We start from the raw sequence: 24,724 nt of genomic DNA on the forward strand, positions 1-24,724 counted from the left end.
AATCTCAGTAGTCACCTATTAGGTGTGTCATCTTTGGCATATCGCTTTATTTCTCCAAGCCTTGGTTTTCTAAACTGTAGAATAAAGACAATAATTACACTCACTTTTTGCTTCCCAGAACTGTTCTAAGGAAAACATTTTTACCAACCTAAAATCCCTACACAGAGTGAGTTAGTTACAGTGGTTACTCTTAGTGGTCATGGTCATAACTGGCACCTTGATAGAGTGAAAAACCCAGGGAGCCTTGAGTTGATAAAGACCTGGGTCCAGGCCACACCTCTGACCCATACTGGTTGTGTGTCCCCAGACAACTCTTCCCTTTGCAGAGAAGGTGCTGGTCTCCACTGGTCAAGAGAATTCCCTTCCCAGGGAGCTCCCTGTACCAATGACATAACAGGGCCAGTTTCATTCTGATAATTTAAGCCCAGCCCTCCTCCCTGTCTTGGAGTTAAGTATTAACATTTTATATTCTTACAGCACTTCATATTTTTCAAAACACTTTCACATACTATTTTCAGGCTCAAAATAATACTGTGAAGTAAGCACAATAGGTACTAGCTTCAGTTTACAGATGGGAAAGTTGTAGCTCTGAGAGTTAAAGTGCTCACACACCAAGCAGTGGTAAGACATAGTGCCCAGCCCCCTGATGCCTCATGCAGTGCTTCTTCTTTTGTATCATGTGACTCAAACAGCATGTCAAACCAGGCAAAGAGACAGCCTGAAGAAAAATAACCCAAGAAAGATTGGGGCACTTCCCAGCAGAAACGTTTGGAAAATAAAACCTACCAATGGGTAGAGGTGATGATAAGAGACATCGGGACTGAAGTCCTGAGCAGAGCGGGTACAAACTTCTCTGGACTCAGCTCCTAAAATTAAAACACATAAACACAGAATAAGTCATCACAACACTTGTTACTTTTCCCAGGCATAATTCAGATGCCACATTCTGCTTAAGTTTTTTTAAAAAAGGATGCTGGAGTTTGACAACAAAGAAAGCTGACAATGGTAACAAAACTCTTCACAAAACCCACATTTTGATTAAGAATTTGTATTTCCATACAGATTCGTTGGTAAAAATGGAAATAAGCGACTTTCTACATACTCAAGGGAAGGTTCCCCATTCACACAAACTTGGGTATTTGCTTAACCCAAGAACAAGAAGTTTCTTGCTATACCTATCAGAATATAAGCTCCTTGAGGGCAGGGTCTTTCACTTTTTTCCAATGTATCCCTAGCACTTAACAAAGCGCCTAGCACATAGTAAGCATTTAATAAATGCTTGTTGATTAAAGGATCTTTGGGGGGCACATATCTGAAAATAGAATCTGCCTTGATTCATTATCCCCTGTAATTTGAAAACTGCATGTGTCTCTCAAGTCATTTGATAGTAAAGACCAACATAGACAGGTTCACCTTGATCCCAGTTTGTATGCTTAGGGCAAAAGATTGTGGGGATTGCACCTTTTCCCTATGAATCTCCCACTATCCGCACCCTCCCCCCCGCCCCGGTCTCTTTCCTTGCCTTCTCCTCACAGCTCACACTATCTTTTGCTATACCTTCAGGAGAATATAAAATCATTTATTTAGCAAGACCCAGGAACAGAGACAGTAAAGTATTGTCACATAGAGGAAAAAGTCAGAGGATTCTACCTCTGATACTTCCATCATGTTTGACCTTGGACAAATCACTTAACTTCCCTGGGCCTCAGTTTCCACATCTGTAAAATGAGGCTATTAGATTACATGTCCTCTTCCAACATATTGGCCTGGACCCATGTTGCTATGGGAGAGAGAAGACACTTTGGTGGTATCTATGTTTATTTCTTTATAACTTTATATCTGCATCACTGATACTCACAGATGGTCCTGTGCATAGGCTATAAAGGACCTTTAAAGATCATCCAATCTAATGCCTTCATTTTAGAGGTGAGAAAACCCTGGCCCCAAATGGACAACTTACCCAACGATCAAACATCTGGTTTGTCCAGAAACCAGAGAGAAATAGGTGGTAGGACCCAGTATTTTTTCTACCTGATACTAGTCTGGATACTATGGAAAACTGGCATAACCATACTAAACTTCATAGGGTCTTTTATCAAAAAGGAAATATAATACGCTTCAGGTGTCCAACCTACTTTCTCATACATATTCTATAATATTTTCTTCAGATGGAAAACCAGATCCCCATTGGAAAAGCTAAGTAAATTATTATGAGTTTTCCTGAAGGTTTGCTTCTTAACAAGAAGCTTTCCATGAATCCCTCAATTTAAGCATAGTAATGGTTCAAAAATCTTCCAAACTTGAAATTGGATTAAAATACTTTGGTCAAATTTTCACACTAATTTTTCCACATTCTTTGTTGCCATCTGGTCCACTGAATTCTGGTGTTAAATCAATTATCAGGTCCCCAAGCCCCCACCCCAAAAGGAAAAACATTTGCAAATGGTGTAGAAATCACAGAAAATGAGATTACTCATCATTTGCATCTAGAAGGAAACTCAGACATCATTTACTCCAAAGCCTCTCATTTTACAGAGGATAAAATGAAATGTGAAGAAGGTTGTCTGGGGCCACATAGGTACGAGGTATTTTTGTTGTTGTTGCTGTTTAGTTAATTAGTCTAACCAACTTCTTATGATCCCATTTGAGATTTCTTGGCAAAGAAACAGGAGTGATTTGCCATTTCCTTCTCCAGCTCATTTGACAGATGAGAAAAATCGAGGCAAAGAGGATTGTGTGACTTGCCCAGGGTCACAAAGCTAGTAAGTGTCTAAGACTGGATTTGAACTCAAGTCCTCCTGGTCCAGGGCCAGAGCTTAATCCACTGTGCCACCTAGCTGCCCAAGAGGTATCAGAGCTAGGTTTTGAACTTAGAGTTAGCACTACTCCTACTGTACCAATGATGAAGCCACCACCCAAGGTCATAGGATCATAGATTTAGGACTCAGAAGGACTTAGAAATGATTTAGTCTCTGCCCCCTCCCTCATTTTATGGCTAAGGAAACAAGTTAAGGTTACTTCCCAAGGTCATATGAGCAGAAATGAACACCCACACTCTTTCCATTGCACCCCATTGAGATGAACTCTAAAGAACGTCAGGTGTTGCAAACCAAGGTAGTTTTGCTTTAGGTAAAGGTATGGATCTTCCTTTCAGTGATCTCAGTCCTCCCACCACTTATAGCCCTTCTCTTACTCCTGCAGACCTACCCAGACCCATGATTTCTCCAATATCACTTTAACAGTAGACTAGACACATGGCAGTGGTTGCCCAATCAGGAAAGGTTCCTTTTTTTCCAAACTTAGACTCAAAGGATCCCTTAGAGCCTATCCAGGTCAATATTTCACTAAGATTCTGCATGAGGCCTTTCCTGACCTCAGACAAAGAGCCACACAGTTGGAAACTGCTCACCCAATGAAAAGATTACTAAAAGAAAGCCAAATTTTGAGTATTAAAAATTTTCTAAATTAAATTACTAAAAGGAAGCCAAATTTTGAGTATTAAAAATTAAATTTTTTAAAAAAAATAATTGTTCCAGAGAACAGATAATGAAATATACCTCCCTCTCTTGGCAGAGAATTGGGAGAAGGGCACGATGATTAGGGCAAAATGTCTCATACCTTGTCATTGTTTTTCCTTAGTTGTTTTGTTATTATTATTGTTATAAGGAAGGGTTGTGGAAAAAGGGGAGAGAGACAGGGTATATATCCATAAAGCAGGAAGGAAGGAGGAAAGGAAGGGAGAAGGGAGGGAAGGAGGAAAGAAATGGAAAGAAGGAGGTAGGGAAGGAAGGAGGGAAAAAGGAGGGCAGGAAGGAAGGAGGGAGAGAACTGATGCCTAGATGATATGGTGGCATGAACCCGGTTACCCATGCCATGTCCCATGTATTCAAAGACCTGCTACAGAGTCACATCTCCAAAGTGGCACTGTAGGCACAATGGTAGTCAGTGGTTATCCTGAACTCTGTAGCTGACTTTCAAGAACCCAATGGGATGAAGCAAGGCAATGTTTTCAGATTAGATGGGGACCAAGCTCTGATTACAAAAGATGAGCTCATCCTGATGACCACACTTGTACTGAGGAATCAGGACATGTTGCTGCTACTTATCCAGAAGAACAGGTTAGGAAAATGGGACAAGCTCTACCCCGACTGAATTAACAGAAGTTCAATCAAGGCCACCAAGGCATACCTTCATCCATCTTGCCAGGGGGGTGAAACCCAAGATCAGCCATGACAGATTCTAGGGCTTCATTCAATTTCATGAACCTCAAGTGGGCCCCAAACCCTGGAAGTGCCTATATATTGCAAAATTCTCTCCAATTCCCCATCCCTTGCAGAAACAACTGGAGAAACTTATTCCCACATCCGCTTTGATTACTCATGAGACTTTGCTATTATTGGTCATGCTACAGCCCCCCACAACTCACTGTGAACAGAACTGAGAGGCAACATAATATAATAAAAGGAACCCTGAATTTCAACTCCAAGAAAATGGTTTCTCCATAGGATCATACACAGATCTGGAGTTGAAAGGGAACTCAAAGTCCATCTAATCAACTCCCTTCCCCCATCTTACAGGTGAAGAAACTAAAGTCAAAATTCAAACCCTGGCTCTGCCATTTGATCCCCATATGTCCTTGGACAAGTTGCTATACCTCTCTGGACCTCACTCTGTTCATGTGTAAAATGCAGGTTGGACTAGTTGGTGTCTAAGGTCACAATTAACTCTAAATTCTGTGATATGATGGGATGATGATGATGATGAACTGTAGTCAATAGAAGACCAAATTTCTCTTTGGTCTGCTAAACAGCTTGTCTTCTAGCAGCAGCCCAATGTAACTCAGATAATTGCACCAGATTAGCACCAGCTGACACCCAGCAGTGCCCCTCCACTGATCCTTCGAAGGAGAAACACAGAGCCAGACAAAACCCTGCAGTTGCCTATAAGACACTGTAGTCTCCAGGAAGTCATCCAAAAAAAGAGGGGGAACCAAGACTATTACCTGAACTGGCCATATGACTGCCCAGACTATCCATATGGTACTCAGAGTTTTCTTAGCCAGATCTACTGTCTCTTAGCCATTGGTTTGAAAGTGTCAGGGGAGTTACTCTTTGAAAAATGCAACTTAATTTTTAAAGGTTTATTCTTCCTGTTGGAATCCCTAATTGGGGCTCCCATTTTCTTTTGCTAACAAAAAAAAAATATATAGGACAACACCATTGCACCAAATTCCAGAGTCCTTCATTAGTCTGCAGTAGCTGATAACAGTCCTTTGGATTTCATCCTAGAACAATTTAAACTGTTTCAAAGTATACAAGGTTCACAAAATTTGATTTCTAAAGAATTTCTAACTCAATGAAGGGGGGGGGGGATGTCTTTCCATTATATCACACTGTTGTCATTGCTGAGTTGTTTTTCAGTCATGTCTGACTCTTCATGACCCCATTTATGGTTTTCTTGGCAAGTATACTGGAGTGGTTTGCCATTTCCTTCTCCAGCTTACTTTACAAATGAGGAATTGAGGCAAACAGGGTTAAGTGATTTGCCTAGGGTCACATGGTGAATAAGTGTCTGAGGGCAGATTTGAACTCAGGAAGAAGAGGCTTCCTGACTCCAGGCTCAGTGCTCTATCCACTGTACCATCTAGCGGCCTCCTGCCAAAAATCTAAGAGTTTAAACATTAATAGAGAAACATGATTTTCAGGTTGTATTTTTTTTATTAAAATTTTAGCATTTTAAAAAATTTGAGTTCCAAATTTTCTCCTTCCATCCTCTCCTTGAGATGGCAAGCTATTTGATATAGCAATTTGATTATACATGTGTAGTCATGCAAAACATATTTCCATATTAGCCATGTTAAAAAAGAAAACAAGACCAGGAAGAAAAAAAGAAAGAAAATTTTTTTAAAAGTATGCTGCATTCAGATTCCATCAGTTCTTTCTCTGGAGGTAGATAGCATTTTTCATCATAAGTCTTTCAGAATTGTCCTGACTCATTGCATTGCTGAGAATAGCTAAGTCATTTACAGTTGATCATTGCATAGTATTGCTGTTACTTTATACAATTTTCTCCTAGTTCTGCTCACTTCACTTTGCATCAGTTCATGTAAGTCTTTCCAGATTTTTCTGAAAGGACCTAGCTCATCATTTCTTATAGCACAATAGTATTCCTTCACAATTAAATATCACAATTTGTTCAGCCATTCCCCAATTGATGAGCATCTCTTCACTTTCTAATTCTTTGCTACCACAAAAAGAGCTGCTATGAATATTTTTGTACATATATGTCCTTTTCCTTTTCCCTTGATTTCTTTGGATACAGACCTAGTGCTGGTATTGCTGGGTCAAAAAATATGCACAATTTTATAGTCCTTTGGGAATAGTTCCAAATTGTTTTCCAGAATGGTTAAATCAGTTCACAACCCCACCAACAGTGCGTTAGTTTCCCAATTTTTCCACATCCCCACCAACATTTGTCACTTTCTTTTCTTTTTTTATCATTTATATTTATTTGTTTGTTATTTATTAACCTTTTATTTTATTAGCCAATCTGATAGGTGTTAAGTGGTCCCTCAGAGTTGTTTGAATTTGCATTTCTCTAATCAGTAGTGACTTAGAACATTTTTTCATATGACTATAGAGAACTTTGATTTCTTCTTCTGAAAAATATATTCATATTCTTTGACCATTTATCAACTGGGGAATAAAATTCTTATATATTTGACTCAGTTACCTATAAGAAATGAGGCTTTTGTCAAAGAAACTTGTTATAAAAATATTTTCCCAGTTTTCTACTGTCCTCCTAATCTTAGCTGCATTGGTTTTGTTTGTGCAAACACTTTTTAATTTAATGAATCAAAATTATCCGCTCTATATACCATAATATTCTCTATATCTTGTTTGGTTACAAATTCTTCCCTTATCCACAGATCTGACAGGTAAAATTTTCCTTTCTCCCCTGATTTGCTTATAATATTATCCTTTATGTCTAAACCACATACCCATTTTGACTTTTTTCTGGTATATGGTGTGAATGTTGGTCTATATCTTGTTTCTGCCAAATTGCTTTCCAGTTTTGTCAAATAGTGAGTTCTTATCCCAAAAGTTTGCATCTCTGGGTTTATTAAACACTAGATTGCCATGGTCATTTACTATTGTTTATTGTATACCTAATCTATTCCACTGATCCACCACTGTATTTCTTTGCCAGTACCAGGTTGTTTTAATAATTACCACTTTGTAATACAGTTTGAGATCTGGTACTTCTAGACTACCTTTCTTCATTGGGTTATAGTATTTACAAAAAAAAAAAAAGGATATTACAAACAATGGCAGCCTTGTGACATAGACAAATGGCCTTAGAGTCGGAAGACCTGAGTTTTGTCTCTTCTGTTTGCTGCCTATATAATCTCAGCTAAGTCATTCGACCTCTCTGGGTCTCAGTTTCCTGAGGGAACTGAACGAGATGATCTCTAAGGTCCTTTCCTAATCTAAATCAATTTCTCAAGGTTAGAAATTTACTTGGCCTGTTAATAATGAAGAAGCCTGTAAGTCCCATTTGTGCTTAATAAAAAAAAATTCAATGTTAAGCCATAAGACATATGGTGTAATAAATGCTATACACATTTATTAAGACCTCATTAAAACACTGCCCTTGGAACTTATGCTTCGGGATTACTTTATAAAGAAAATGATTTGGCATTTCTTTAAAAAGCAATTTTTTAAATGAGCATAAACAATGAGTAGAAAACATCCTTTTACATGAAATATTGGGATTTTGAGAAAGCATATGAACTTTGCAATACTCTATCCATGTCTATACTTTGTCAATGATGACTTCTAGAGCTGTGATTATTTACAGTCCCATATTTATTTTAATAAATTTTAAATGTTCTGGTAAACCCTACAGAGTAGCCTTATTATCCAGCTTCTTATCCAATAGCATCATATGCTTGGCCTCTATGCACCAAGGCATGTCATAAAGGGCCCTATAGTACAAGATCTGCCTGGACGATCAGGACAAGAAGTCAAGCTGGACTGGTTGAAAATGACTCTGCCAGATGCAGATAATGGACACTGGGGAGAAGCAAATTCACATCAAAAGAGGAAGATATGATCACTGTCAGACCTGAGCATGAAGGAGTTAAACCGAACCAGTCCTCACTAACAAGCCACAGGTCCAGAGACCAAGTATATGGGCTGAGGTTGGTGCCCAACGATCCCAGTCAAGCAGGACGCACAAGGAAAGAAAAGTCTTAGGATGCAGGCACTGAATTAGAATTTAGGTTTCAGGGGAGGCTAGGTGGCGCAGTGAATAGAGCTCCAGCCCTGGAGTCAGGAGGACCTGAGTTAAAATACGGCCTCAGACACTTGATGCACTTACTAGCCATGTGACCTTGGGCAAGTCACTTAAGCCCAACTGCCCTCCCTTCCCCTCTCCAAAGGAAAAAAAAAAAGAACTGAGGTTTCAGGCCAGTCCTGAAGAAAGTCACAAGGAATGAAAATCGGAGTCAAAGATATAGAAAACTGTCTCAGGTGTGGGGAAAAGAACGGCATACTTAGGATGCTTTCTGATCCAGAAACAAGGCTATCTTCCCTCTGCCTTGGTTTTAAGCATCTTTTCTGTTGTGAGCATCTAAAAGCCCAGTAAACCTGTACTGTTCCCAAGAGAGAAGAAAGGTTCTGTAGTGCTAGTCATTAAGTAGAAATCTGAGTATCCTAGAAAGTTCTCATAATCTTAAGACTATTCCATATTGAGGTATATGTGTGTATGTGTGTATACATATTTATATACATATATACATAAATATATATATTAAAACAAGAAGAAATGGAATTCCTTGCAGCTCTCCCAAGGGATTCAAAATGCACATAGATAAGATACTGGTTATCACTAATATGGCAGCCTCAACAGAGACCCAAAGGAAGTTAATGATTTTTAGGAGTTTACAACTTGTCATTGTTATGAAGGCTTCTTCTGTCATTATCATTCCTATGATACACCTGACATGCTAGCTACATTACCTTGACAAGTTACTTGCCCTCTCTGTGCCTCAGTCTCCTCATCTGTAAAATAAGAGATGCTTTCAGCAGTTTCTACAAAGATTTGGCTTGAGCAGATGAAGGTCTGCTTTTTAAGCAGCTGGGTCTCTGATTAAGACCCTGGCCCACCCTGACTCAACCCAATATCTTGTAGAGGTCAATGTTTTCAGCCAAAGAACTGGGACTATCCTGTCTCAGTGCCAGGGTCCAACCACTTATGGCACCATCTTCTATTCATGGCAGTTAATACTAAAAAAACAAAACTACAATATTTGGGACCAGGAATGCTTAACCATCAAAGTAGCCTTCAAGGAATAGCTCAAAAGCAGCTGACACCCCATCTACCACAAACTGGAACACTTCGGATCAATATTATGCCTGAAACCTGGCCAAGCTCTGCTGGCTACTTTTTTTTTTCTTTTTCCATTTCCATCTTGTGGTTACTTATCTGCTCAGGGTGCCAATGAGGCATGAAGTAGATATGTTATTTCAAGAAGATGAGCAAACATACTGTTGACAAAACCAGAACCAGCCCCCGGGTAGCCTTGGATGACTTCCTACCCAGAAAAGTCAGCAACATGTCATTTTCTCACATCAAACCTTCCCTTGATGAGGCCTATTACACAGAGCAACATTTGACGGATCTACAGGGATCAGAGCTAGAAATGTCTGACTTTGCAGTCTAACAGAGATATAGTCTGCCAGGGCCCAGCAGCCCAGATGGCCATTATGGCTACAGTTCGACATTGTCACAACAACTCATTGGTGGGATACTGGGGATTTTAAGAAATACTAACTCACCCCTTCTGGCCCCTCTTAATTCATCAGGCTATTGACTATACATGTGGTTCTCTGCTGTCTGAGCTTGAAACCAGACCCCCTGAAAGACACCATAAGGGCTGCTGTAGTCACCACAAAAAGCTTTCAGCCATGTCCCCTTGAGTTATTATTAACCTCCCTCCAGCCCCCACCCCCAGGATACACTATAATCTTCACTGTAATAGATAACCTGAATTAAAATGATTCCTTTATTCCCAAAAGTCTTGTCTTTTTACAACTAAGATTTCCAATATAAATCCTGGATCACATTTAATGCCTCTCCAACCTAATCAGGGGGCCCAACTAACCTTAAAATTAACTTTAGGCCTTGCTACTGCCCTTGTACATGGAACTTCATGTTTCCATAATAAACCATCCAGTCAAATGGCCAAACTAAGCCTGTCAATCAAATTCTGGTGCAGCAACCTCAAATGCCTCCTAAAAAAATCAAAACAAACATTTACTGATTATTTACTTTGTACGAAGTATTGTGTTAGTCACTGTAAGAGATTTTTAAAAGTATTAGATGTGGTGTGGGTATCTAGGTGGCACAGTGGATAGAGCACCAGGCCTGAACTCATCTTTCTGAGTTCAAATCTGGCCTCATATACTTACTAGCTGTGTGACCCTGTACAAGTCACCTAAACCTGTTTGCCTCAGCTTCCTCATCTGTAAAATGAGCTAGAGAAGGAAACAGCAAACCACTCCAGTATCTTTGCCAAGAAAACCCCAAATGGTGTCACTAAGAGTCAGATGTGACTGAAAATGACTGAACAACAAAGACATGGTGCCAATTTTCAAGGTGCTTATAATCTGAATGAAGAGTTCTTAACCTTTTTGGTGTTGTGGACTTCTATGGAAGACTGGTGTAGTCTATGGACCACTTCTCAGGCTAACTTTTTTTTAACTGCATAAAATAAAATACCTAGAATTACAAAGGAAATCAAATATTTTGAAATGCAGTTATGAAAATATTTTAAAATATAAATCAACAACCCCCATTAAGAAGTAGATGCTCTCTAATCATCTATAATTTTATGGCTAATGAGCAAATGTCCCAATGCCCATGAGACACTCCAGATTTCAGAGAAATGGATCAGAATAATGAGAAGTGTTGGTTTCAACTTTTCCCAATTTCTTTTTTTTTAATCTTGTATTTTGCCTAATTTTCAAGAAAAGATGCATCTTTTACATTCTGATGTACAAAATGAGCCCTTCTTTGGACTTGAAAACAATCTCCCCACATTCCCAGAACAAATTCCAGTACAAAGCCTTCCCTAGACACACCATTGCGTGATTATGAAACTATATCCCCTATGACCTGACGTAGTCATTGTTGAATCAAGTACGGCCCTAGTTGCTGTGCCACCTTATTTTCCAGAAAGTGTCACCTGCTTCTTCTCTGGACTTCAATCTGTCAGCCCTTTCACACTCACATCAGTGGATGGTCAAGTTGGATTGGGTGTAAGCTGAAAGATTGTTGCAGACCTCTCTTTAAGGCAGCTTGCACTCATAGATAAAGTGCTTTGGTTATAGATCACCCCAAAGTCTGAAAATTGTTCTCCCTCTGAATTTGAAAATTCTTCCTTCTGTGTGACACTGTCCAAGAGTGGCTTTTTATCTACCTTGCCTACCCTAGTCTTGGCTCTGTCCCCACTGCATCAGCTTTAAAAATTAAAGTCATCTCCTACAAAAGCCCGCTGAAGATACTTCATGGTGACCCGGACTTTTTTTATTATTATCTTTACAAACGTTAACCATGATTTTGGGGAACAAAACCAGGGAAAGCCAGACATCCACAGTCATAAATCTGGGTAACATTTTTGCACTGGATTCCTCCATTTCAAACGAGTCATTTTTTCATTCAACACAAATACAATGGATGCAGATGGCCTAGTGGTTGGTGCAACCCCATTGGATCACGCCTATAATGGAAAGCATTTGGTATCTAACCCAAGGAGTTCCAGCCATTCCGTTCCTCAGCTCTAAAATTCATCTCTGTACCAACCTATGTCTATCTTGGACTCAAGAAAAGAGAGACTCTAGAGTGAGAAAATGAAAATATCTTCCAGAATATTATGCTCTTATCTTTGATACACATTTAAGACTGCATTCTCTTGCTTTGAGTCATAGAATGTTTGGGCTCAAAGGGAATTAAGAGGTCATCTACTTCAACCTTCTTCACTTTTCAGAGGAGGAAATTGAGGCTCAGAGAGGCCAAATGATTTCCTGAAGCTGATTTCTTTTCCATCAGTGGAAAACTTCAGTTTGAAGTCATGGCATGGTATCTTCCCACTGAGTCTGAGAACACTCTTTAATTTTTTTTAAAGGTATTCAATCACATGAATCTGGACATGGTGAGGGTACAGCAAAAGGTCAAGATACGTGCACCTGTGACACACCCTAGTGCTGGTGCTACTCTTCACAGAACAATTCTGTGAAGTTCGGATTCAGTCAAAAGGTCACACTTGAGGACCTGGAGGGCCACATGTGACCTTGAGACTGCAGGTTCCCCGCCCCTGCCTAGGTCATTTCCCCCACATCTCCCTATCTTCCTGGGCTTACTTCCCCATCACGGGCTGGTCTTTCTCCCCGAGAAGGCCAGACTTACTGGGTAGGCAGGAGGGATGAGGAATTCCACAGGCAAAGGTGATTGATGGACCTACGTGTCCATTTTCTGCAAGAAAACCTTCCTGATTCATTTTAGTTTACCTTCACGTTATTCTCTAGGTATCTTGTTTGTACATAATTAATTGTTTTCGTGTTTTTTCCTCCATTATATTGTGGCCTCCTTGAAAGCAGGAGCACTTTTTACCTTTCTTTGTACCCCACAGTACAATGCCTGGCACAGAGTCAGCATTTGATAAACGCATGTTGACTTGACTTGTCTCAGTCCTGGACTCCGCCCTCCACCTCTGGACCCATCATTTGTACCTGGTAAGACCTTTGTTTAGACCCTTTGTCCTAGATAAGTTTCTAAGAAATAGCTTTGTCATTCTACTTCCCACCCCAACCCAATAGTATATAACTAGTTCACATCCTGATTGGGCAAATTCAGCTGCAGGTCCACATCCCCTTCTGAAAATTAGGACCAAAATGTAAGAGGAGACGCAATCCTCAAGTCCCAGGATGCAACGAAATTCCAACTTGGTGCTTAATTCTTGCAATCTGGGGTTATGGGAGCCTAAGGATTTAGAAACATCTTGTCTAACCTCAATAAGCTCTCCTCTGTCCCAGATTAAAAGAATTTCCCACCACCAAGGACATACTCAACCATAATCTCCCCCACCAAGAGAAGCCAGGTATTTTGGTTTGCTTGGCACTGTGAACAACAGAGGTCAGAATCCTAGACAAAAAGACAACTCACAGGGCTTAGGGCTGGGAAAACCCTTAGAGATTATCTCATTCAAGCCTTTCACTTTATCAAATAAAGGAACTGAGTCTCAGAAAGGAGAAACCATTTGCCAAAGGTCGCAGAGGAAATAAAACGCCAGAGTCAGGATCCACACCCAGGTCACCTGATGACAAATCCTGTGCTCTTTTCAGCACCTGTGCTCCTGAGGACCAAAGAGATGGAAGAAGTCCTGCCTAGGAAAACAAGGGACCTGTGTTCTAGTCTTAACTCTACCACTAACCAGCCACTGAGCAAATGACTGACTGTTTCTGAACATCAATGCTGTCCTTCAAAAAGGCATTAATTGCTAACCTACTTCACAGTGCTGTGATCAGAATGTATATAAAAGTAAGTCATGCAAACCAATAGATCAATCAATCAATCAACTAGTACACAGTCTGAGTTTGGATTTGAACTCAGGTTTTCCTGACTCTGGACCCTGTACCTTATCTGCATCACCTACCTGCCCTAAATGTACCTCTTTGTTGTTGTTTAGTCGTGTCTGACTTTTCACTATCCCATTTGGAGTTTCCTTGGCAAAGACACTGGAGTGGTTTGCAGTTTCCTTCTCCAGCTCATTTTACAGATGAGGAAGTTGACACAAACAGGGTTAAGTGACTTGTCCAGGGTCATATAGCTAGGAAGTATTTGAACTCAGATCTTGCCTCCAGACCTGGAGCTCTATCCACTATACCAACTAGCTGCATAAATAAATGTGTGTGTGCTCGTGCACATGAACACACACACACACACACACACATATATGTTTGCTGTTGTTCAGTCATTTTCAGTGGTAACTGACTCTTCTATGCACTTACTATTTGTATAGCCTGGCATGTAGCAGGGTGCTTAATAAATGATTGTTGATTGATTTCTATAGAACTTTAAGGTTTGAAAAGTGTGATCTCATTTGCTCCTCACATTTCATTCAACCCCAAACTAAAACATGAACTATTTACAACATAAAATCTGTCTCCAAGAATCCATCCTAGATTGTACATCTTTCTTTTAAGCCCTCATTCATGAATGGATTGGTGTTGACAGAATTTGCATGGCAGTTATTTGAAATTCAGAATGCACTTGGAATGATAAGTTAGGAGGGGAAAGATCTTGTAAAAATCGTTTGCCAACTCCATAATTCTGAGAAGCAGAGCCAATGGACAAGCAACATGGGGCTGAATTGCCAGCTGATAAATTGTGATCAGTAAGCACAGGATCTATCTCGTGGTGGTAAGGTTTAAAGGGCCTTGAGGGATTATCCAGTCCAAACCCCTCATTTTACAGAGAAGAAAGAGAGAGGGATGTGACTTCCCCAAGGTCACAGAGGGAACAAGCAGCTTCTATGCTCAGGTCACAGCAGATAAAGAAGAGTCTGCACCCCTGAAAATCAGTTTGTCTCCAAAAATAAAATATTCATCTGAGAAAAGCCATATCAGACTTACTCATCTTGTCAAAGAATATGAAAAGCAAACAGGTGGGGCCGTGGACAGAGGACTGGTCTTGGAGTCAGGAAGACCTGCCTTCAAATCCTGCCTCAGATATTTAGCTGGCTATCTGATCCTGGGCAAATCAATTAGCCTGTTAGCCTGTTTTCCTCATCTGTAAAATGGGAATAATGATGGCACTTACTTCACAGGGCTGTTGGGAGGACCAAAAGAGATACCATATGTAAAATGCTTTGAAAACCTTAAAGTGTTACGTAAGTGCTAGCTATCATTATTGTTTATTATTATTATTAAAATGACAACAATGAGAGATACAGTAGAGATCCAGCCCTGGGATCAGAGTTGGATTTCCACCTCTGACACACACTACCTGCCCAACCCAACACACATCAGTTAACCTCTTGGTGGTTCAGGCACTTTTTTTTAACTTTTACGTATTATTTTTAGTATTCTTTTCTTTTTAAATTTTGAGTTCCAAATTCTCCCCCTCCCTCCCACACTTTTTCCCACTCACTGAAAAGGCAAGAAATACATCAATTTTACACGTGAAATCATGCAAAATATTTCCATATTGCTTTAAGACAAAAAGTTGCATAATAGTTATCAATCTGCATGATAGAAGGAGTTCCTTCCCTCACCTGAAACTTCCTACATTAATGAAATCACAGTTCAGAAAAAGAAATTGATGATGTCAGTGCTTCCATCTCTAGCAAGGATATACTCCTTTTATCCCTGACTAGAGTCTGGGAAAATGCAGTGGGGGCTCCTCCCACTCATCTGGGGGAGGAGTTTAAAAATGCTATCGGGATGGGAGTGGAATGAGAGTTCTACAAGATGTGGAATGTCCTGTAGGTCACCAAAACTACAGCTCTAAACATCTAAGGGACATTCATGCTCTACATGTCCAAGAACTTGTGATTTGAGGGTAATCATAACAACTCACATTTACACAGAATTTTAAGTTTGAAATGTGATTTCCTCAGCATGACTCTGTAAAGTAGTAGGTAGTATAAGATTATCTCTATATGAAAGAGCAGGAAACTGAGGCTCAGGGAGGATGGATGCCTTGTCTATGGCCACACTGGAAGGAAGTTGGAATTTGAACTCAGCTTTCACAACTCTAACTACACAGCACTTTTTACTCTACAATGAAACAGTAAACAAAGTAGACCTAATTCCTAGATTTCACTAGAGGAGATGTGGTGATTTCTGCCCAGACCACTGCTTCCTACAACCTGGTTCTCCCCTACTCAAAGTGGAGCTATCCAGAGTCCTTACCTTTCCCCCAGAGCTTCTAATACCATGAAGCTGCTCATTGTCCTCAACCAGCAAAGGTTCCAAAGCTATGGGGCAGCTAGGTGGTGCAGTGAATAGAGCACTGGCCCTGGAGTCAGGAGGACCTGAGTTCAAATCCGGCCTCAGACACTTAACACACAAAAACTAGCCATGTGACCTTGGGCAAGTCACTTAACCCCAATCGCCCTACCTCCCCCCCTCCAAAAAGGGTGCAGGGAAGGTTCCAAAGCTATGGCTTTATTCCTGCCCCTATTGCTATTACTACTAAAACATTAGTTGAGGGGAATTGCTATTAAGAAATGACCCTTTTTTTTTTTTTTGCTATTGGTGGTAAACTATATTTAATCATCATTTAGGCGGAGCTCTTAATTGGCATAGGGGATGATGGAAAGTGTAATTTTCCCAGCTAGAAGAAGGGACTGAAGGGGCATGGGAAATAGAAGTTGAGGGGGACTAGGAAGGTCTAGGAAATTTTGAGCCCAGAGCATTTATTAGAGGTGCACCAGTGGCCAGTTAATTCCAAGTGAAGGTCACTGCTACCCTTAATTGAATATGATCACTAGCAATTAGAGCCTTGTCTGGCTCACTGACCTACTTAAGGAATGATCTGCCTGGAAAGAATTTTGTAATTTTCCCCTACTGTTGGCTGCTGTTGGGACCTGGTGAATTTATCCCCTCTATATTTCCTCCTCCTCCCCTGTCCCATCACCATCTGATAAACTGGCATCACTTACACTCAATCAGGGGTTTCCTGTTCTTTTCAAACTTTTTCTAAAATTTGTAACATGTGCTTTTATAATATGTTTTGTCCCCACATAAAGATAAGCTGATCTTTATTGCATTCTGAGATAGTGTTTCCTGTAAAGGAGTAGACCATAGAAGGACAAAAAGGAATAGACCAATATCCCTAGATTTCACTTTGAGCCTGAACTGAAGCTCACAGTTAAGTATTGAGGCTCACAGTTAAGCTACTAAGACAGTTAGGTGGCAGGAAGTCTTGAATTCAAATCCAGCCTCAGACCTTTACTAGCTGTGTGTGTGATCCTGGCTCTGCCTTCATTGTCTCAATTATAAAATGGGGATAATAACACCTACTTCGAGACTCAAATGAGTTAATATTTATAAAAAAAAGTATTTAGCAGATTTAAGTTCTATATCAATACTAGCTATCATTATTAAAGCATTCTTTCTGTGCCTCTCTGTCTCTTTCTTCTATCTGTTTCTCTCTCTCCCTCCCTCCATAAAAGGAGACCTCAGCTATATGTCCTATAACTTCAAGGTGAAAATCCTTGGATGTTTCTCTAGAAACTAAATTCATTCTTGAGAGGTGGGTGGAACTATGTTAATATGGAAGACTCATGTGGAATAGATAACATAATCCCCACAAGTTTGGACCCCAGATGCATGGGAAATGCCAATAGCTTCCCTGTGGCCTGATGGGAGATGGGGGAAAAGTCATTTGGGGACTAACTAGTGGGGTGATCATATGCCCAGGGATGGCAGAAGCTCCACAGGGAGCCAGGCCAGAGGCCAAAGAAATAGGAGTACGCTAGTTTAGTCTCTGCAGTTTCATACTATTCAATCTATGTCCAGATTCAGGGATTTTAGGATAGGGTTCCTGAGTTCTGTAACTCAATCATTCTGAAACTCTCTGTAAGTCTGTTGTTATGCTTCTTTACCTCTTTTTCTTAAATGACAATAAAAGCCCTTGTAAAGTCCCCTGCTGGCTCTGAGTAAGCTAAGGGAATGCAGAAAGTACCCATACAGAGAAGTCTCAGCAGTAGTGGGTGAGAAAGGGGGGACACATAGACATGGGGGAAGAGGAGCTAGTATGCTTTGGTGGGATTCATCATGGGCCATGTATCTTTCCTGCTCAGATTCCTTTCCTTTTAGTCATAGATTTAGATTTACAACTAAGATTTTGACAGATGTTGGACCTGAGGTCCAGAAAACCTATATAACTTACACAAAATCACACAGTTCATGACAGAGTAGAATTTGAACTCAGACCTTCTGACACCAAAGTCATTCCTCCTTCCACTGTATCACATGAACTCTGAGGGTTCACAATATTAATGACAGACTTTTTTGTGGACTTGTTTATTCCCTGGGCAGCTCAGATCTTCCCATTTCAAGAGAACTATTAGACTCAGCCTCCCCACTACCTGGGATTATAGAAATTCACTATCATACCTAGCATCAACCCTTTCACTTAACAGATGAGAAAACTGAGAGAGAGAGATGAAATTATTTGTTCAAAGTTACACAGGAATAGGTCACTAAATCAGGATTTGAACTCAGGCCCAATGACTCCCAAACCAGTGCTCTTTCCATTACACCTCAATATCTTCACATTGGTTCATTTGGAAGTTCTGGAAGCACTAACAAGAGGCTAAAAGGAATCAAAGCACTGGACTCACAGATTGGTATATGCTTTCCTGGGAACATAAAAGCATGGAATGTCAGAGCTGGAAGGAATCATGAAAGGTGTTCAAGTTCCAAACCTGAGACTGGAAAAGGAGAAATCCAAATATAAACCCCATCTTTCAAACTGTAAGTCCATCTCTTCAGTCTGTCCCCAGAGCCCCCAGGGCAGGGATCAAGGGTGGGCAAACAACCATCAAAAATACAAGCACAAATGGGCAGGTCTTCTAGCTTTCAAAGTTCTAAAGAGAGGGAGAATTGGATGGTCACCCAAGTCTGGCCACCCCTGAGCTAGGAAGTTTAGACCCAGATGATCAAAAATGTGCTCCACCCACTTAAACAATGCTCACTCTTTCAGTATCAAAAAGTCTAGCATTTCAAACAAGTATTTTAAAAAACAACGTGAAGAAAACAGCTCTAATGTGTTTTTTGGCACCAATGAGCAACTGGTCCCTGGTGCGTTTCCAGGATAGAATTTCAAGAGAGACTGTAATTATTTCTCCTGTCACTGATACTGTTCTATTGGACTCCAATAAATCAAAATCATAATTAAAAGAAAAACAAAGATTAATCCTACTGGCAATACGCTAAGCACTCTAAACACTGTATTGAGCGTTTCCCTTCTCCCTGTACAGCTGCCCCATAAAACCATTTTTATCCCCCTTTATCCTGGGACAATTAGAAAAGCAATTGGTTGGTGAACTTCCACAGAATGCACCAGTTTCTTGGAGGGTGAAGGGTAAGGAGGAATGGTTAAAAGATAGAAGAAAAGGATTTTGGAGCAAATACAATAGGTAACAGAAAACTAACCAAGGAAATGTTTGTCATGTATAGCTGAATTTTTCAGAGGTTCACTCCCACCCACCCACCCAGCAAAGAGACGTGTCTTGTCATCCTGAAGCAACAAAAAAATTTCTAACAATTAAAACTACCCCAAAGTGAAATGTGATGCCTTGGGATATGGTGGGTTATGCCTCACTGCAGGTACTGAAGCAAAACTTGGGTGATCATGTATTGGGCATGTTGTAGAGGGGATTATCTGCAGGTATCAGTAGGATTAGATGGCTTGTGGGGGTCTCTTCTCAACTTGGTGATTCTGTTCTTTTTAGATCAACTTCCTGGAAAATTATATAGTTATGATACAATGGAAAGAACTTCAATAGAACTGGTTGTTTTGGTTCCAGCAGCTGATCTGTCCCTCACTTGCCTTGGCCAAGTCACCTCATCTCTCTGGGACTCAGTTTCCTCATTTGTAAAATGGACTAGATGCTTTCTAAAGACCCCCCCCCCCCAACTCAAACATCCAGGAACACATAAAAGCAGGGAGGAGTCTACTTTCATGGAACAGCATTCCAATTTTATGGTCTTTTAAGACAACTGTCTCCAAGACTTTTAATGGTATGTCATATTTTTCCATATCTTATCTTAACCAGGACATCTTACCAGACCTTTGGCTTCCTCCAGGGACACAGATTATGGTCTGTAATTTATAGTCTTAAAGAGCTGTCTAAGACTCAGAGAATCTGAGTGACTTGGCCAACATCACATAATTTGTTTGCACATGTTGGGTGCAGGACCAGAAGACCCTGTCTTTGTTCCTCCAAAGAAGGCTAGCCCTCTATCAACTACATCATGTTGCCTCTCATTAGGCCCATATATAAAAAATTATTAATTTAGTGGTCAGGCTGAATCTATGTTGACTCTAGCAGATCTTCTAAACAGGTGTACTTAACTAGGGTTCCATGGATAGATTGTGTGTGTGTGTGGAGGGGGGTGTTATAAACTTGAATGGGGAAAAAAATGCATCATTATTTTCACTAACCTCCAACTAAAATTTACTATTTCCTCAAATTATGAATGTAAACAAGAAACTATCATCCAATAAAAAGTCTATAGACTTCACCAGACTCTCAAAGGGGTCTATGACATACAAAAAAAAGATAAAGAACTCCTTTTCTAGAAACACTCATGTTTTTCTTTTCTATACTTTGTTGCCCATAATAAAAGTTAAGTATGGAAAAAAAAAGTTTTGGTTATTTGAGGGCTGATTTCTAGTTCATTGAAATTGTACTCAGGGCTCTCAGGAAGGTCCTGGTTGTATGATGACTATAGGCAAGTTCCTGAAAGGACACTGCTTCTGCTTCTTTTTAATTGGAGACCCCAAAGGCTGGAGAGTTAAATAGTACATGTCTCAAGATATTGTCTCTTTCTCCCAGATAGTTTAAACAAACAGTACTTAGCTAGGAAGCCCTGAGCATGTCCACTATATGGTCTCCTCTTCACTTAGTTCCCCAAAGCCTGCTTACTCCTTAAACTGCTCTCAGATTCCTTGCCTGGTTTCATAGCATTGCTCTGAGCTTATCCTCTTGTCTCTGACATGTGACTGCCACCTCCACCCCTTTGGCCTCTATTTATGGCCTTTGTTATCTGTGCTCTTCTAGAAATGCCTTATTGGGACTGTGTAAATGACCTCATCTTCTCATTTTCCATGGCGATGAGGGAAGGTCACTATAGCCCCCTTGGTGATATGCTGGGTCATGATGGCTTCTGTCAGAAGAGACATAAGTGGGCTCTCTTCCTTATCTCAGAGCTCATATCTAGGCCCACTGTGAGTGGACTCCTTGTGATCTGACCTCAATGGGATGTATCTGTTACCACTAATGCCAAGAGAAGGTCATAGCTAAATGTCCTTAGACGACTTCTTGTTAGATGCATAGACAGTAGGGTGCCACTTCGAGAATCAACTGTTATCACTTCTTCTCTTATCTCATTCCTGACTTTCTTCTTCCCTAAAGGCTGCCGCATCTGTCCTATGCTGACAAGTATCTTCTCCTGGAAGGACAGTTTGTTGATCCCATGATTTAACTATCCCTTACATCTACAGTGAAGAAAGCAGTAGGAAGAAGGAGTATTTAATCCTTTCCTCATTTTTAAAATACTACAGACTTAGAATTGAATGAGGTCATCTTTAACTCTCTCACTTTACAGATGAGGAAACTGAGGCCCAGAGAGAAGAAATGGACAGACTGAAAACTAGAACCAGAACTAGTTCAGGCCAATGTTCTTGCCATTATGCAACAACTATTTCTCATTCCAGTGTCTGATATATAGTAAGGATTGTAAGACCCTTATTTTTGGTACAACTAAACCATATAAAAGTACAACTACATGAGAAACATATTTTATCTAGCTTTCTCACTCCCCTACCTCCTTTCTTTGTTCTAAAGTAGTCCTATAGAAGTGATGTCAGAAATGCAAAAGACAGACAGTAGAAAACTAAGGAACAAAAAGCACAATTTTTAGGAATCCCAGAGACAAGGGCAAAATGGAACAAGAGATAGAAAGGTCCACAACTCTGACTCTTAGCTCATTTCTCTTTTTTCTGTCTCTATCATGGCCAATGACCTTCAGACTAGGAGATATAGAACAAAATTACTCAGCAAGGAATTAAAACAAAATAAGTTAGGAGATAGTAAGAAAATACGTAGCAGCCTTCAATGAGTTCAGGTCACCAAGCAAGAACCAACTACATCCCAGGGTGCTAAAAGAACCTGCAGATATGATTGCCAAGCAGCTATTTGGAAATTTTTTTTAAAAATCAAAAAGAAAGAGATACTCACTATAGAACTGGAGGTGAGCAAATATCTCTGTTCTGAACATTGGGAAATACATACATTTTTCACACTAAAGGGCAATGACTTTAGCTTTGATTCTTGGTGAAACTGTAAAATGTAGTGTGATAGGCAAGACCTGTAAGTAGGTAGAAAGGGAAGGAACTGATTACAATGAACTCTAAACAAGTTACATGGATTCCATTTCAAGATAACACAATAGAAGGCTATGAAGGAGTTGAACTCTTGATGTTTTCCTTTAAAAAAAAAAACATTAATGGGTGGCTAGGTGGCGCAATGAACAGAGCACTGGCCCTAGAGTCAGGAGGACCTAAGTTCAAATCCAGACTCAGACACAATACTTTTTTTTTTTAAAAGCAATTGGGGTTAAATAACTTGCTCAAGGTTATACGGCCAGTTATTTCTGGGTGTGGTGCTAAGTATCTGAGCCCGGATTTGATCCCACGTCATCCCGACTCTGGGGCCGGTGCTCTTATTCGCTGTGCCACCTGGCCACCCCCAGACACTTAATACTTACTAGCAGTGTGACCTTAAGTAAGTCGCTTAACCCCAATTGCCCTCAAAAAAAGCAAAAAAAAAGGAAAGGTACTTAAAACAATTTACTCTTTTAAATTAAAATAAACCAAATGATAACTAGATGTAATACCTTTTAAAGTTATTTTATTAACTAAATGGTTAAAAATTTCAGAAATGAACAAGAGAAAAAACACTGTAAAATGGAAATAATATAATGGAAAAGGGTGACTACATTGACTCTTTAAATAAAAGAAACTAGCTCAGTTGATAGTATAACATATGGGAATCTTAATTAGGGTAGGTGTGAATCTGTGTTAAGAAAAATATAAGTACAAGAAATAAATTCCTTTTCAATAAATTAAATAATAATATAACAAAATTTAGTAGAAAAAAGACTTTAACAATTATAATACTAAGTAGGCAAAATTATCCAATAGAAAGTTTATAAAATGTATTTTTAAAACTGGTTATGCTGTTTACAAGAAAATACATTTAATCAGAAAAAAATGTACATAAGTTCAAACTGAATAAGTAGTCTCTCCCTAGATCACAAAAAGCTAGGAGTGACTGGATGATTCCAGACAAAATTGAATTAAAATAATAAAACATTAGGAAAATTATAAACAAGGTCTTAATATAACATGAAAAGAAATGAACTAATTTACACAGTGAATAGAGCACTGGCCCTGGAGTCAGGAGGACCTGAGTTCAAATCTGGCCTCAGACACTTAACACTTACTACCATGTGACCTTGGGCAAGTAATTTAACCCCAATTGTCCTTCCAAAAAGCAAAAAAGGAAGGAAGGAAGAAAGGAAGGAAGGAAGGAAGGAAGGAAGGAAGGAAGGAAGGAAGGAAGGAAGGAAGGAAGGAAGGAAGGAAGGAAGGAAGGAAGGAAGGAAGGAAGGAAAAAAGGAAGGAAGAAAACAGGGATGTAACTAGGGCACTAGACTTAAGAGTTAGGAAGACAAAGTGAATTTGAATCCTGCCTCAGACACTCTGTGTGTAACCCTGATCAATTCACTTCATTTTTCTGTGACTCAGTCTCATCATTTGTAAAATTAAGGGGTTAGACTCTATGTCCTCTAAGGCTTCTTAGAACTCTTTAGTCTATGATCCTATCATATAAAGAACTGAACAACCTGATATCAGCATATGATAAATCCAACAAAATGATTTTTAAAAAATTATGACTGAATACAGTATTAAAAAAACACCCTAGATCTAACATGCACACACATTCATATATGTGTAATGGCAATCCATAACTACATGTCAAAAGTTATATGACAGAGGTCCCAGACGCAATTTATAACCCTAAATGCTTATATCAGTAAGGAGAAACAAAAATGGGACTTTAAATTTTCAGAAAGGGAACGAAGTAATACATCAAACAGATCTGAAATAGCCGAAAAGGAAAGAGGAATAAGAATGCAAACAAGAAAACAAAACTGAAATGACAAATAAATCAAAGAGCTACTTTTTGAAAAGGTCAACAAAGTTGATAAACAATTAAGATGTAATCAAAAAAAGAAGGGGGAGGGGAGGGAAGAACAAGTTACCAAAATTGGAAATGTGAAAGGAGAGATCACAATGAGGGCAAAAGAAATTTTTTCTAATCATCAGAGACCTCTACACATAGTTCTTTGCTAACAGATCTAACAACACAAAAGAAATAAATTATTACAGAATAAGCAGTATTCAAATTAACTAAAAAAGCAGTGAATAACCTAGCTCCATCTCAAAAGGAAAAATGAGACAGATATTTCAAGGGTTGCCCTGAAAAAAAGGCACCAGAATCAGACTGATTTGCCAGTGAATTCTATTAGGTTTTTATGAACTAAATAATTCCAATAGCACATAAATAGTTTGTAAATGTAGATAAAAATATTGGGCTACACAATTCCATCTGAAGCAAATATAATTCTGATCCCTAAAACTGACAAAGAGAAGGTCTAAAAAGAAAATTAAAGGCCAGTATAATTAGAATACAGTAATACACCAAAAAAAAATATCCATTACAACCAAGTGGTACTTTTAACCAAAATGTAAACATAGTAATGTAACAAGTTATATCAAGAAAGAAATAAAAAATAATATAATTATATCACTAGATGTAGAGAAAACCTTCAATAAAATGCAGCAATTAGTATAAAAA

At 39.4% G+C, this 24,724-nt stretch overlaps 1 long non-coding RNA gene across 1 annotated transcript in view; it reads right to left on the minus strand.

The window, feature by feature from the left end:
* Nucleotides 1–24,724, minus strand: part of LOC138145428 (uncharacterized) — a 108,490-nt gene that overhangs the window by 25,492 nt on the left and 58,274 nt on the right. The window contains exon 2 of the long non-coding RNA XR_011164230.1: nucleotides 787–866. This is a non-coding gene — a long non-coding RNA (uncharacterized lncRNA). The remainder of the gene's footprint in view (nucleotides 1–786; nucleotides 867–24,724) is intronic.

The sequence above is a fragment of the Petaurus breviceps genome, unplaced genomic scaffold (genome assembly GCF_028583685.1).
Source record: "Petaurus breviceps papuanus isolate PSGF00001 unplaced genomic scaffold, PetGlider_PUasm1.0 90740, whole genome shotgun sequence".
In the NCBI taxonomy this organism is placed as follows: domain Eukaryota; kingdom Metazoa; phylum Chordata; class Mammalia; order Diprotodontia; family Petauridae; genus Petaurus; species Petaurus breviceps.